At 34.8% G+C, this 15,018-nt stretch overlaps 1 protein-coding gene across 1 annotated transcript in view; it reads right to left on the bottom strand.

The window, feature by feature from the left end:
* Positions 1-15,018, bottom strand: part of LOC120636426 — a 67,689-nt gene that overhangs the window by 29,227 nt on the left and 23,444 nt on the right. The window lies entirely within an intron of this gene.

The raw sequence follows: 15,018 nt of genomic DNA, 5'->3' as shown, positions 1-15,018 counted from the left end.
TACAAAAAAAGCGGTTATTCACCTCCTCCCTTTTGGTTCGTCGGTTAAAAATAAGTTTATGTGAATCCCCTAGTTGAATCTTGTATTGGAGATGAAAGTTTGTATGAGAAAGTTTGTCAAGTGCTAACTTGAGTGAGTAAAATAAACTACGACACATAAACATATTTTTAACCGACGAACCAAAAGGGAGGAGGTGATTAACCGCTTTTTTTTAGAAAAATAAGATTTTTTTGCAGTTTTTAGAAAAAGTCTGCGTACGCGAAAAATTATATTTTTATTCGTCGCGGTTTGTTTTTTATTCACTCGAGTGAGCACTACTCCTAAATTGGTTGTAGTTAGTTCAAAACATTGTACCAACAGCTTTCACTGTGTGAAGGCACAGGAAATTGGCTTAACACTTGTCACCGCAAATGCAGCCGTGCTATTTTCAACTCTCGTCGTCGAATTCGCCTTCAAAATAGGTTTGACATTCAGAATTTTATTTGATACCCGTCCCGCCCGCCCCGGCTTCACACAGATGCAATGTAGATGCAAAACTATTTGGCGTTTTGTTTTTTTTTGTAATTAGAGTAGCGTGAAATTTTAATAATTTTATGAGACAGAAGGCCTGAAAGCAGTGCGACTTGAATATGAGCTGAGAATGAGATAAATATGATGAAAGCTCGACGATTGCGCACACTACTAGCGGTATAGTATTCGGTCAGCATGCAGTAATCCGAACCACTTTCCTTTACGAGCAGACGCAAAGCTCATTCTAGGTGATCCTACACATTCTACTATTACCGTACCCTTCGAATTTCAGAGCATCCTCGAAACCGTAGCGTTGATAGCGAAACACAGCTTACAGAATAGTACCGCTGGTAAAAGAGGTGAATGCGTTTTATGTTGACTTGTTTGAGTCAAACTCAAAGCCTTTTTGTTTGAGCTGTGCACATTAACTGGGAGGCGGCAATTCGATTACCAAAAAGGGCTGCATTTTTTATATACATTGGATATGCCTCGATTTTTTAATCGGGTTGAGTTTTCACCGAAGCAGAGGTGATGGAAGAGACAAGCGTTTATCCAAGGAGCAACTCATACAATATTTAGGGTCAAGCCGTTTTTATTATAAAAAAAGTAATTATGTTTCTTAATCCAAAAGTTAAAGGGTTCTCAAAGACAAACAAAATTTACAGTGCATTTGAACCCGAGAACTGAGGCTCTTTGACACCTTGCTTTGTCACTACATTCCAAGGAGTGGACTGAAATTCTGCTAGGAAATGAGTTCTGATCTGTAATAATACATAAAACCCATATACCTTATAATAATTATAGACACAAATATTTACTGTAAGGGTAAAAAGATATACACACACATACAATAAACATACAATTTGCACGGCAAACCCAACTCAAATTGTTAATAAACTTAACTCAGATCGCACAGGTTGCAGGGTAAATTCTATTTTCAGTTTCTGTCTCGGTGAATAGATAGCCAATTAGTTAAAGAAGGTACTGGAAACCGCTTAACAGACGACCTTAAGTATTCTATTGTCAGAGCTCCGAAGTTTCTCTCAAAAGGATGCTATCTGTGCTCTAACAGTACAATACAAACCGTGCCCCTCCGAATCGTCAAACATAATAGAAGCTGCAATATCGCGGTGTGCCCATGAGAATTCGGGACGCGTTGTAGCATTGTCGAATTGTTAACGTATTGCAGTGTATGATTTTCTTAAAATTTAATTCGTAACTGTACGTTAAAAAAGTAGCAGTTAGTAATTTTAAAACTGATTGAATTGCATTAGAAACCAGCGGCCCAGAACTGTGAATTTTGGAAATCTCTACAGAATAGACATAGGCCTAGCAGTGGACGCCAATCGGTTGAAGTGATTATCCACTAAATTGTATATTGCAATGAATTGAGAGGGCCCTCCCTGTCTAGTGTTGAATCGATATTTACGAGCTGGTTAATAGATTTGGCTGTAGCTAGTTACCACTCTACCGACAAATACGTGCCGCTAACTGATTAAGTGTTCCGTTGCGATATCGCGTAGAAACGATTAGGATATGTCTACCTTACTCTAACAGGTTAGCCCGCTACGATCTTAGACTCCATCAACAAAGGAATAAAAAAAAGCATAGGTTCAAGAAGTTCAATGATGTGCAAAAGCGCCTTGACTGTATCCCAATATTAAAGATACAAACATGTAATAAAGAGAAAAAGAAACATGTAAAAGTTCAGAGAATTGAAATGTGTAATTGAAATGCGAATTTTTAAAAGGAACTTTACAATCCCATTAACAAATCCAATTGTAAAATTGCCTCGAAGCAACCAAACGCAAGCCACAAAGCTACACTCGCCATTAATAAAGGAATTTAAACGGGAATTCGTGAGTGTCGTCGCGTCCGCTTTGAAGCGTCTTTTTTTTTATTCCACAATTACATTGAAACCCCAGGACGCCCACACTGAAGGATTAAAACAACGTTCAGAAATGGACGCATTCATAACGAGAGATATTTTTAAAAACCAATGTTAGAAGTGCAGATCAAAGATAAGCCATTGAAAAGTTCGAAATGTTTCGCGGCGTATGGCGTATAAATAAAGCGTGTCGAGGGATTCACAGGCACGAGGCGAAAATAATTTTTCAACCTTGCGAGACACACAATTTTTCATCTCACTACTCTCTCAGTTAGGAACTCAAAGAGGATAGGATCTCAGAGAGGAAAAAAAAATTCAAATGTGGTTTTACTCTCTGGAATCAATGTTTTTTTAATAAATACTTTTAAAAACAAAACGCAGTTCTCACCGTAGAAATGCTATTTAGATATAAAGAAAATATGTTATGTCTTTCTTTTCATTGCTATTTAAAAACAAATAAAATATGATACACTTTAGAATTTCGATTACGCATACTTAAAATATAAAACGGCCTAGTACGACTAACAATCGTGTACCGAACGAAGGTACTGTAAGTAAAAAGGTATTGAAGTAACAAGAAATCTCTTCTTCCTGATGAAAAAATTCATATTGGTTAGGTTTAAATATATTTATTCAAAAGAGACAGTTTCACTTAATGAGAAATTTAAAAGTTACATCAAAGAAGTAGTATTTTCTAGTTAGTGTGATACAAAACAAGCAGCTTAATTTAATAACAGCTTTAAGTTGTTAACAAAATGTGGCGCGTTTATAAGAAATTTAAAAAAGTTTATAAAAATTTATTGCTGATATTCAAAAAGTAAGCGAATTTGATACGTGTTCTATTTTACGATTGCGGTATTTTTTTTCAGTTTTCATGGTAAACTCTATAAGTTTACCAAAAAAAATACATGACAAATGACTAACTGCTATATAAAAAACAAAAAACAGTTTCAGAATGTACTAATGTAGTATTTAAACTTAAATGGAGGTCTTAGCCTATTGTTTTGAAATGAAATTTAGATAACAAATAAATAATTTTTAATTTTCATTTAAAGCCTGTCATATGATACCTTATACGGCCTATTTATCTTACTGTAAGGCTTCAGTCCACAAATTTTTCAAATATAAATTATTGTAAATATTGTCATTCTAATAATATTGGCCCAGTTGCAATTATCAAGTCAATAGGATAAGTATTAAGTAGTAATTAAAAAAAACATCTTTGACAGACGGATGGACAGACTTAGTTATACTAAAAGGGTACCATTGTTAGTAATAAAACGCCTTTGCGTCTTTATTACGCGTTTCACTGTACAAATCTGAACTAAAAAACTTAACAATTAAATCGGCTCAATGCCGTTAGACATTTTCGAAATTTGCTGCTACATATATTTATACTGTATTGACTGGATGTAATGGCTGAAATTTCAATACGAATTTCAATGCGCTTTACGAATCATTTTTCCACGCTAGTGGATACCATGAATATTTGCGTGCAGATTTCGAAAAACAAAGAAAACCGATCCAATCTCGTGAGATAAAAGGTGTACATTGAAATAGCTTTAAATATATTTATTTTTTTAATTTTTGCATTATAATAGAGAGTTGCGTGACACGTATTTGTTTTAAAATCTTACAAATCTTTTTTAACTTTATTCCGTGATAGAAATGTAGTCTTATCGCCAGCTTAAGCTATTAAAAAATATATCCCGTTAAGAATTTTATTTCATAAAGGTGAAAATTGTTGTGGGTGGACAGGAATCCTAAAGACTTTCCAAGCAAGCAAAGCCCGTAATATAAAGTTTCAAGTTAAAGCGACAGCGGAGGTAGCGTTTTAAGTAATTGAATCTCCCACCAAGACTGAATTTTACACACCAGCACCTAAGTTTAATTTGCTATAATCCGCAATTTTCATAAGCTCTGCAAGACAGAAATGGTCGATTGTTTGCACAAGACTTATGTGTGGTAAAACACTAGGGCGGTAATATAACATTGCTTGTTAATTGAAATTTATTTACAGAGAATCACGTAATATTTATTTCATTAGCAGATCACTTACAGTTCGGTAAATTCAAAAATTCAAATTCAAATTCATTTATTTCAAGTAGGCCTACTTTATAAGCACTTTTGAAACGTCAAGTATACATGATTGTGTGACTCTACCACCGGTTCGGAAAGCAGATTCTACGGAGAAGAGCCGGCAAGAAACTCAGTAGCTGCTCTTTTCCAACATCAACATTTACAATCATTTTGCTATCTTGCGGGAGATGAGAGCGAGGCTGGCTGCTTCCATTCTACCTTGTCATTGAGGAATTCATCAAATGTATAGTAACCTCGCTGTACTAGATGCGTTTATACACATTTTTTAAATGTATGCATTGGTAGGTCAAGAATTTCCTTAGGAATCATGTTGTAAAAGCGTATACTCAACCCCACAAACTGCACCTTTCGCAGACGATATGCAGATATCACTAATTTATGACCGTTTCTGGTAAGTCGATTGTTAATTTCAGCTTTTGATTTACACTTATGAGGTACACTTATATATTAGCTTAGAAAGTGCAGTGCTGTATAATGTAGGGTAGGTACCTTACCTGGTGAAAGTTTGGCACCAAACTTATGACATGCCTGAGATGGCGCGCGGCGTGCAGTGTAGAGCGCGCCTCCTGGATTCGGAAATCACCGATGGAGCGGTGAATACGCATTAGAATCCCGTACTGTCGTTTATAGGTCTAAGAGATAGACATATAAGTGACCTTTTCCTCTAACAGAGTGGTATGCATCAGGCATTTTCTCTGTATAAAAAAGGGTACCCTGGTGCGAGGTACATCAACCGTTTTGTATCAAATGTACCCGAACAAACATAAATAAATCTTACAGTATTAAACCGAAGCATACTAATGCATAAATTAAATTGAATGAAAGCTTGTAAAATAGCGGTGTTTGGAAGAATTCAATTCGAAATATTCTTTTTGAAATATAACCGAAGAATCACCTTTGAATGAACATACCTTTTTCCATCCAACGATCCATTTTTCATAGAGAGATTTCAAAAGAATTCATAGCTTAGCGGGAACATTTTTACTCGGAAAAACCGCTAGAAGTCCGGAGCATGGCAAGCGATTAAACCATGTTCCAATAAAGAAGTCGTAGCTATTTTATTTTCTCAACCAAAAATTTTTATTGAGATTTTTCACTAACAATTTTTTACTTACGTGTACTTTAAAATTCTGATTATGAAATAAGTATGTGAGATATGAATTCGGAAAAAAAATCAAAATTTTATAATATTTTAGTTTTAAAATGAAAAAAGGAAAATATATATTCTTTCCGGCTTTAGTATTTTATGTTCAACGAGGAGTTGAAGTTTCTGCAACCGTCGTTATAATTAGGCGTCGTCTACCTTTTATTTCTCTGGGATAGTAATAATGTTACTCTCCGTCTTTTTTAAATTAAATACTAATTTATTCCTCAATAATCTATGATTTTCATTGTTATACAATGTTAAATTGTATACATAAAAAAGCCCCTATTATAAATTTATAAAAAAACATCCACTTCTTCGCGGGGCTTTTGAATGCCCCAGCAGCTGTCGGTCAGGGCTCCAAATTGAGGAACCTCCTCACAATACGCACCGTTTCAAGAAATACTGTCTTCTATATCCGATCAAGCAAGCGAAAGCTTCTTTCTTTCCTTCTTTGTTTGTCTCGAAGCTTTCCGCGAGAAGACCATTGAATAAATCGACTATCAACACTCCACATGGCGGTAATCTCGTGAGCAAGGTCTAAGTATTTAGATACTTTTTCCTCTTCAGCTTCCACCGGATTGTTGTCATGTGGAATAGTAATGTCAACAATCATTTACTGTGTCAGGTCTATTATAAATAATTTTATATATTGTTATGTAGACCACACTTTATGCATAATATATTACTTAGGATTTATAATATTAGTTAGGATTTACAAAATATAAAATGTAAATCCATTTAAACTTCATTCGTTCATAGGCACTTTTGAAATGTGCCTATAAATAATGTACAACTCTGCCTATTTGTTACTCTACCGCCGCTACCGTTTGATTACGCCAGAAAGAAACTCAGCAGTTGCACTTGGGAAAGGTCCCAACGTCAACAATTTACCATTTATATCTATATATTTGACGGCCGATCAGCGCAGTGGATTTTCCAGTTCTCATAACTGGAAAATGTTTGTGTGATGAACATGAATGTTTTTCAGTGGCTGGGTGTTTATATGCATATAACTATTTATGCATATAAACACCCAGCTATTATAACTATTATTTATTCCTCAAATATTCACTAGTTATCTTAGTACCCATAACACAAGCTACGTTTACTTTGGGGCTATGTAGCTCGATGCTTTAAAACAACCTTGTCCTCAAGAACGATGTCGAAACACTAAACTTCACTCGAAATATGAATTTTCAGGTATTTAGTACAAATCATCGAGTTTTCTCAAATCAGAATCTATATTGTCAAAGTGAAATGGCCGTAATGTCACTCGTTTTAGAGTTGCAAATCCGTTCTGTCAAAAACCCGCGCTAAAGAATAGTAAGTCAATTTGGGCTTTAACGCAATTAAAATAAGATTAATTTTACTCCGATGTTCAAGTATTTTCATACTCGGAAATGACTGTTCGATTGCGAGGAGTCAATCTTCTATTTGGCCTACAGAAGAGAAATGATGAGAATGCCCCGAGCATACTATACCAGGTATCAAAACACTCAAGTGATACTAAAAAAAACATGACTACGGCTCGCTTTGAGGCTGTCACTCGCATTTCAATATTCCCAGCTATACGTTTCATACCGATTGAATTTCATTTTTGTTTATTTCAGTTTTATTTACCCACATGTGTTATAAAAATGTTCACGATTTGAAGTTGCGACAAATATGAAGGAATAATATTTTTACTATTGGAATTGAAATGAATAAAATACAAACTTAAGAAGCTACCTGTTAAAGCTTAACCTAACTTTTTAAGTTAGCTTAACTCTTAGCCTAAAAAGTTAGCCTAAGAAATATTTCTAAAGTCTGTATATTTTAAATGTAATATTTTTTATTAAAATGCCTTACTAATGCGATAATATGTTTATTTGTTTGTTTGTGTGTGTCCTCCCTTTACTCCCTGACTGAACCATCAGTCAAGTAGATTTTTGACATAAAGTAAGTTGTAAAGACCGAGAGCAACATACGCCACTTGAAGGATTTGGATAAAACCGCAAAGAAAAGGTATAGAAGGTATCTGCTGCCTAATTTAGGTAACCCTGTGCTACACTCCTTAATATTGATTAAGTACTAAAATAACAAAATCAGTACATTCTTGACTTACCAATTTACTTTATTCGTGTGTGTGTGTGTGTGTGAGAGTGTGTATGTGTGTGTGTGTGTGTATCTTTTAAAGGCAACCGGAGCGTGCGAGCCGATAAAAAGGTGGAAAGTAGATGATGCATAAAGTATATTACAAATAATAAAATAAACTTACGTGAACATACATACTACATTTACATAAAACCTACTAAAATACTTATATAAATGTATATATACTAGAACAGATATTTATTGTATTATAAATTTATGCTATTATAAACTTACATAATACTCAATTACATAATCAAAATATTACAAATACACAAATCGTAATAATTTTTTAGCTTTAGCTCAAGTTGCAAAGGAAATGAAAACGACAAATAAATCCTAAACGACACAATAAATTGAATTGCATTTAAAATAAACACCATTCAAAGTTGTTTATAAAAGCGTAACGCCTTCGCTTTCAGAGGTGTATTTTTGCTTCAGTTGCTTGCTAAATCCCTCTTAGTGGTTCATTAGAGAGGGTCTTTACGGATTACTCCGTGATATTTTTACCTTCGAGCATCGACAAACTTTATTCGATCTCTAAGTAATATTCTAATGAAGCGGTGATATTTATTTATTTATTTATACTCTTTATTTGTACACCACTCAGAAAAACGAGACAAAAAAAGAACAAACACATGTCGAATGAAGCAGGATACAAAAGGCGGCCTTATCGCTAAGTAGCGATCTCTGCCAGGCAACCTTAGGATTAGGAAAACTGAAAAGAAAAACGAATAGGTACCCTACACTATTTTGTACATACATACAAATATCTACACACTAATACATAAACCAGACTACACAAATACAACAATACTATTGATAAATATAAAAAAATAAATATACTAATATTTATTTTGATATCCCAATGATACATAGATACCCCAGATTTCGACTAACTTTGGGAAGGCCCAGTTGGAATCCCAGCACGCACCTCTAACTTTCTCTGAGTAATGTTCTTTTTAAGCAATTAAAATATCACTTACTTCAACGGTGAAGGAAAACATCGTGAGGAAACCTGCATGGCTAAGAGTTCTCCATAATGTTCTCTTAGGTGCGTGGAGTCCACCAATTCGCATTGGGCCAGCATGGTGGACTACGGCCATAACCCATTGTGAGAGGAGATGATGACATAAAAACATCAAATAAAATAAGCGCCAGCGGTGACTAATATACTGACATAAAAGAAAACATCGTGAAACCTGCATGCCTGAAAATTCTACGTCATAATTTGTAACCCACACTGAAAAAATTCCACACGGAATGTAATTGTGTGTTACTGTCTGTGGCATCGTATTTCCCGAAGAAATTAACCGATTTTGATTTAGTTCTTATTTTTTATTAAAGGTAAATTAGTCGAGCGTGTTCTTAGCTACGTTTGATGAAAATCGGTTAGAGATGGCTGCCACCAAAAAATGGCGAGATACTTTTTTTTACAACTCCCTCTATATGGGTATTAAATGAAAGGGCTTGACTAGCACCACGAAATACTAAATCGCGTTATTTCTTCGCAACCCAATAAACAATCTTTTTTTTTTTCTCTGGTCGGGTAGGAGGGGGGCTTTGGCCGTACCTATTTATCACCCTATCAACAATACCATGCTACCAAGCACCTAGGCGCCCTGTAGATACGTATTGAGGTGCCATACTCCAATCAGGTTAGCCCGCTACCATCTAAGACTGCACCATCAAGTGCATCGAAAAAAGTACCAAAAAAAATTTAAAGAAAAAAGAGGATCAAAAAAAGTTTTGTTGCAGTTAAGCTGGCTTACAAAACTAAGAGGTAGTGTTATCATAATGTGCTTTAACATTCGACGCTCAATCTTAGTTTTAAGTATAAGTAAGTAATTTTTTTTAAGTATTGACTAACTAAACCTTTTTTAAACTTCTCTGACCTTGAGGATATCTTACTAGGATTAAATAGAAACTATTGACGAGTTTCTGGAACTTTCCAGAGCAAACTCGTCGCACCGAGTATTCAGTATTGCTAAATTAACGTAAAAGGTAACATTTACATAGGGAGTTCAGCGTTGCATGGGTGGCAAGGTCAAAACTTTGTTTAACACGTGTACGGGGTTTATCACATTGACTGTATCGGACAAACTTTGAAGGCACAGCTTCTGCCTTTAATATAAGTTCAACACGATACTATGCAATGTGCATGCTACATCAAAGGGGTATTAAGTTACCGTAACTTGCGTTCATGCACGTAAGGAGCTTAGGACCCAACGGTATTACCGATAACAACCGAGATACTGTGGGGTGTATTAATATTATATCAACCAGATAACACACTTATAATTAGATACATAAAACTATAGTCGGCTGATTAGCACAGTGGGCAGCAACCCTGCTTTCTGAGACAAAGGCCGTGGGCTGTGGGTATGATTCCCACAACTGGAAAATCTTTGTGTGATGAACATGAATGTTTTTCAGTGTCTGGGTATTTATAAATATATTATAAGTATTTATTTGTATTATTCATAAAAATTACTATCTGTCATCTTAGTTCCCATAACACTAGCTACGCTTACTTTGGGGCTAGATAGCGTGTTTATTGTTGTAGTACATTGATTAATTTATTTATTTATCCTATTATCCCTATCCCTACTAATATTATAAATTTGAATGTATGTTTGTTTGTTACGCTTTCACTTTATATACATATTCTTGGAGGTATTAGAAATAATATAGTATATTTTTCATAGAAAAAAAAATACGTAAGATATAAAATGTTTGTGAAAAAATCTTAAGCCAGTAGACTATGTAGCAGTACGCTACCTCCCAAAATTACGCGGGCGAAGCCGCAGGGCACATCTAGAAATATTATAAATGAGAAAGTTTGTAAGGATGGACGGATGTTTGTTACTCTTTCACGCAAAAACAAACGAACCAATTTGACTGAATTTTTAAATGTAGATAGATTATACCCTGGATTGACACATAGCTTGCTCACACATGCTTTTCATCCCTGGAGAATGTACAGTGCCCGCGGGATTCATCAAAAAAACCACGTACGAAGCAGCGGGCAACAGCGGGATAGTAATAAATATATAAATTACAACCACACAAAAAAGTAAAGAGTAAGACGCAAGATGCTGTTTTTTTTAAAAGGTCAAGCATATTATAATCACTGGCTTCTAGAAACTCACATCCGAATTCAACTTCGGCTCTTGAAGGGGAAGAAGAATATAGTTATATTTTAAACAGCAAACATTGTTTTAGCAGACAAAAATAATAACAAATATTGTTTTTTATTTTTTGTTATGTATGTTTTTTTTAGCAAACATGAATCAGGGTACGTTTTTTATATACAGAATCTGGTACCTATTTTAATCAGAATTATTTTTTCACAGAAGTCCACGCATGTCCTTAACTTGAATCCCATTCCTTAAATGAATGTATCTTGATGGAGTACCAGTATCGGTGGACTAAGTTTTTTTTTAAAAGTTACGTCACCCCAGAACCGCAGCGTTACCGCGGTGTAAGAATTAGTATGTGCATGTGATTGCAATAAACAAAATAACGCGTTATAAAGGCTAGCTCACCACTGGATGGTAGGAAAGACAGTATTTGGTGTAAGTGGTTACCTGAAGAAGTTTGAAGGTTTACTGGGACAGAAATTAGCCTATATTACTCTCAGTAATTTCAACTAACTCTATGCCAAAAATCGCGTGTTAATCGCGTGCTTAATTAGGGCATGGAAGAAGTACAAACAGAAAAACAAACAAACATCATTGTCTGATTTCGTAACGCATCTCATCTTTTTGCAAACAACTCATAAAAACTAAACAAACAAGGTTATTCTAAAAATAAACGTTATTACAAAACTGTTAAACATTGTTTCAAATGCGATGAAAAGTTTTCTTTGCCGGCAAAGCCGGTATTTGTGAATGGAAGCTATTTTTAATATCAAAGGATATTTAAATAGCCTGGGGCGATCCGGTCGCTTCTAAGCGTATAAAGATTTATTTTGAACTGGTTGCCTGTGACTTTCTACGCGTCTGTTTTGGTTTTATGAAAATTCGCTTGAACGGTTTATTTACCCGTAGCAAAAATATGATGTCAAAATGTCAGAAATTCTTTACAAAGTTTTTGACACCAGTGTTACTATTAAAGAAATATGAAAAATAGCGCCTTCAGTATGCAATAACCAACACAAAGTGAATACCATTTTTTTATTTCGCTTTTTGGTGGATATGTAAAATTGAAGGTGACCGCTACAAAGCTACAAAGTTCGGATTCTGAAACAGTATTCCGCGTAACTTTGTCTTCGACTTAGAGCTACCGGTATATACCAATGTATTATTATGTTTCGTTAAACAAAACAACAACTTGCATTACTATTTACTGCATGTACTAGCCGTTGCCCACGACTTCGACCACAACGCATTATCTTCTACGGGAACGGATTATTTTCCCGGCCTGTCACCAGGATGCAAGTTTTTTTTTCGCAAAAGTTGGTCATGATCGGTTTTGTTGCTAAGTCTAGCATAGGAAAGAAATAAATAATAATAAATAATCAATATACTACGACAATACACACATCGCCATCTAGCCCCAAAGTAAGCGTAACTTGTGTTATGGGTACTGAGATAGCTGATGAATATTTTTTTATGAATATAATACACAAAAAAACTTATAATATACAGTTAAACACCCAGACACTGAAAAACATTCATGTTCATCACACAAACAATTTCCAGTTGTGGGAATCGAACCCACGACCTTGGACTCAGAAAGCAGGGTCGCTGCCCACTGCGCCACTCGGCCGTCAAAATTACAAAGGATGGTTTTCTTAAGACCGCAGGAACAGTACCCTAGAAATCCCTGCCATCCCGGAAATCCACCAGTTTTTCGCGATAAAAAGTATCCTGCGTCCGTCTCCAGGCTACCAGCTTATTCCTTTACCTAAATGTCATCTAGATCAGTTAAGCGGCTGAATCAAGACATACATCCGAAATTATATTATTAATATAGATGCTTATTTACTTAGATATATACTGGTATATTTGAAAACACATGTTTGTAAATAAACTAAGGCCAATGAAAACGAACTTTGACGTTACAGTGTGCGAGAGACAAGACGCAGTTACAATTGTCCTTTTGGCATATTATGTATACAGTCCATTCCAACACAACTTGTCCACTGTACAATAACATATAAATAAATAAATAAACAACGTGTAACAAAATTACAAAATAATATAGAAGGATGTATAAGTATATTTCATAAGGAATCAATCACCCTGTGAAAATATTAAATCAAAAGAACTATATTTATTTTTCCATACAAAAGAATTCAAAGCATTCTAAGTGTTTACTTATGACAACCCTATTGAAGATAAATGATCGACGCGCATAGTACCTACGCTACGCGGCGCGTATCTAATAATGTGACAGGAGTCACATGACATGAGTTCAATTGTCCTACCGTTACAATTGAAACACCTCTCCTTTATGTGAGCTTAGTTTTGCTAATTTCCCTTTATTCAGAAACCATACATACTTACATATCAATATATGTAAGTATACAAAGTTTGACGGCCGATTCGCGCAAGAGTCCAAGGCTGTGGGCTCGATTTCCACAACTATAAAATGTTTGTGTGATGAAATTGAATGTTTTTCGGTGTCTGGGTGGTTATCTGTATATTATAAGTATTTATGTATAATTTTCATAAAAAAAATAATCAGGCATCTCCAGTGGCATGCATTGAGGGTATGCACCAGGTATGCAGATGATATAAAATGAAGAAACTCTCCAGTACGAGTTATAAATACTTAAGAGTAGGCTTTTTATAACTCTCACAATGCCTATCCTTATGTTTTTTATAATTATACCCATAGAACAAGCTAAGCTTACTTTAGGGCTAGAAGGCGATGTGTGTATTGTTGTAGTACATTTATTTATATATGGGGTGCTAAAAATGAATGAAAGAACCAACTTGTGTTTGGTTCGCTGTCTTAAATGAGAAACGCAATCTGTAATTCTCCTATGGCTTCCGTTACACATCATCTATTTTATTTGTATCTTCAATTCAAGAATGACCAAGCTTTATAATAAAGAATAAACAATGTTTTTAATACATAAAGCAGTAACGTTTTAATACGACAATAATTATTTGATGACCAAAAATAAGGGATTGTAATTCTGAAACAAGAACTATTAAAATAATATTATTGCTTCAAGAGATTGTAGTTAATCCCTAGGGACAGCCAAAAGCTCTAGTTTAACCAAAAACATACTAACATTACTAAAAAGTACCTATAAATAATTTTAAGAATGAGCTATGCGGAATTTTAGTAATAATTCAATGATGCCTCACCATGAAAGCAAAAATACAAACTAGAACAACGCTAGACCGCGCGAAAGAAACAAAAAGCAAATGGAAAGGGCCATAAATAAGACATCTTGCTCTATATAAAGTATTCAGATGTAAGTGAAAAATTCATCGCTTGCGACGACGAAGCTGGATCCGTATCGCATGCAGGAGAGAGAATCGTGAAATAAAACGTATAGAGGCTACTTTTTTATTTATACGCGGGTGTTTATGTTGTACCTTTGACTTTAATGCGCGGCGCTCTCGCGATTATTTTCAACGGACGTAATATCATTAATAGCCTTATGCTTTTTGCAAAGATGAACAAGGCAATTCCTAAATAAGTAACTTCTAATCTAAAATAATTCCTAGACATATACATATGGTTATCACTAAATAATTGGTAAATAGTTTTTTTTCTGTACACATTGCCTAAATCTTTAGGCATTCGATTAAGGTCATGACTAGGTTTAGTGAAAACGGGCATAAATCTATTAACATCCCACAGTTGGGCAAAATACTCTAAATTTTTTTGGCTTTAAATATCCCGTGTGTGAAGGCTTAATGTGCTCTTTTAGCCTCAGGGGTGGACAATACAAATTCTTACTTTCTTACTCCAGACCAGTATTGGAAATGTTTAGGGAGCAAAAATCAAAAGGTACCGAAAAATTTACCGACCCGGGCTTTGAAGCCAAAACCTTGATATCCCGTGTAATGCAATCCATATTCAAACTGATGGGAGGCTCGAATCCCAGTGCATTATCTGTATGTGTGTAATGAATAAGAATATAATGGAGCGAGACTTTTTTTATTTTTAATTATATGTTGTGGTTGTAATATTTTAGGGTTTGTATTAGAATACTGGAGTAGTTTGGATTTTCAAACTTACATAATTAAATGAAACTTCAACATTTTGGAATTTA

This window comes from Pararge aegeria, chromosome Z (genome assembly GCF_905163445.1).
Source record: "Pararge aegeria chromosome Z, ilParAegt1.1, whole genome shotgun sequence".
In the NCBI taxonomy this organism is placed as follows: domain Eukaryota; kingdom Metazoa; phylum Arthropoda; class Insecta; order Lepidoptera; family Nymphalidae; genus Pararge; species Pararge aegeria.
The sequence above is the reverse complement of the archived record's forward strand: the minus strand, read 5'-3'. Positions and strand labels throughout refer to the sequence as shown.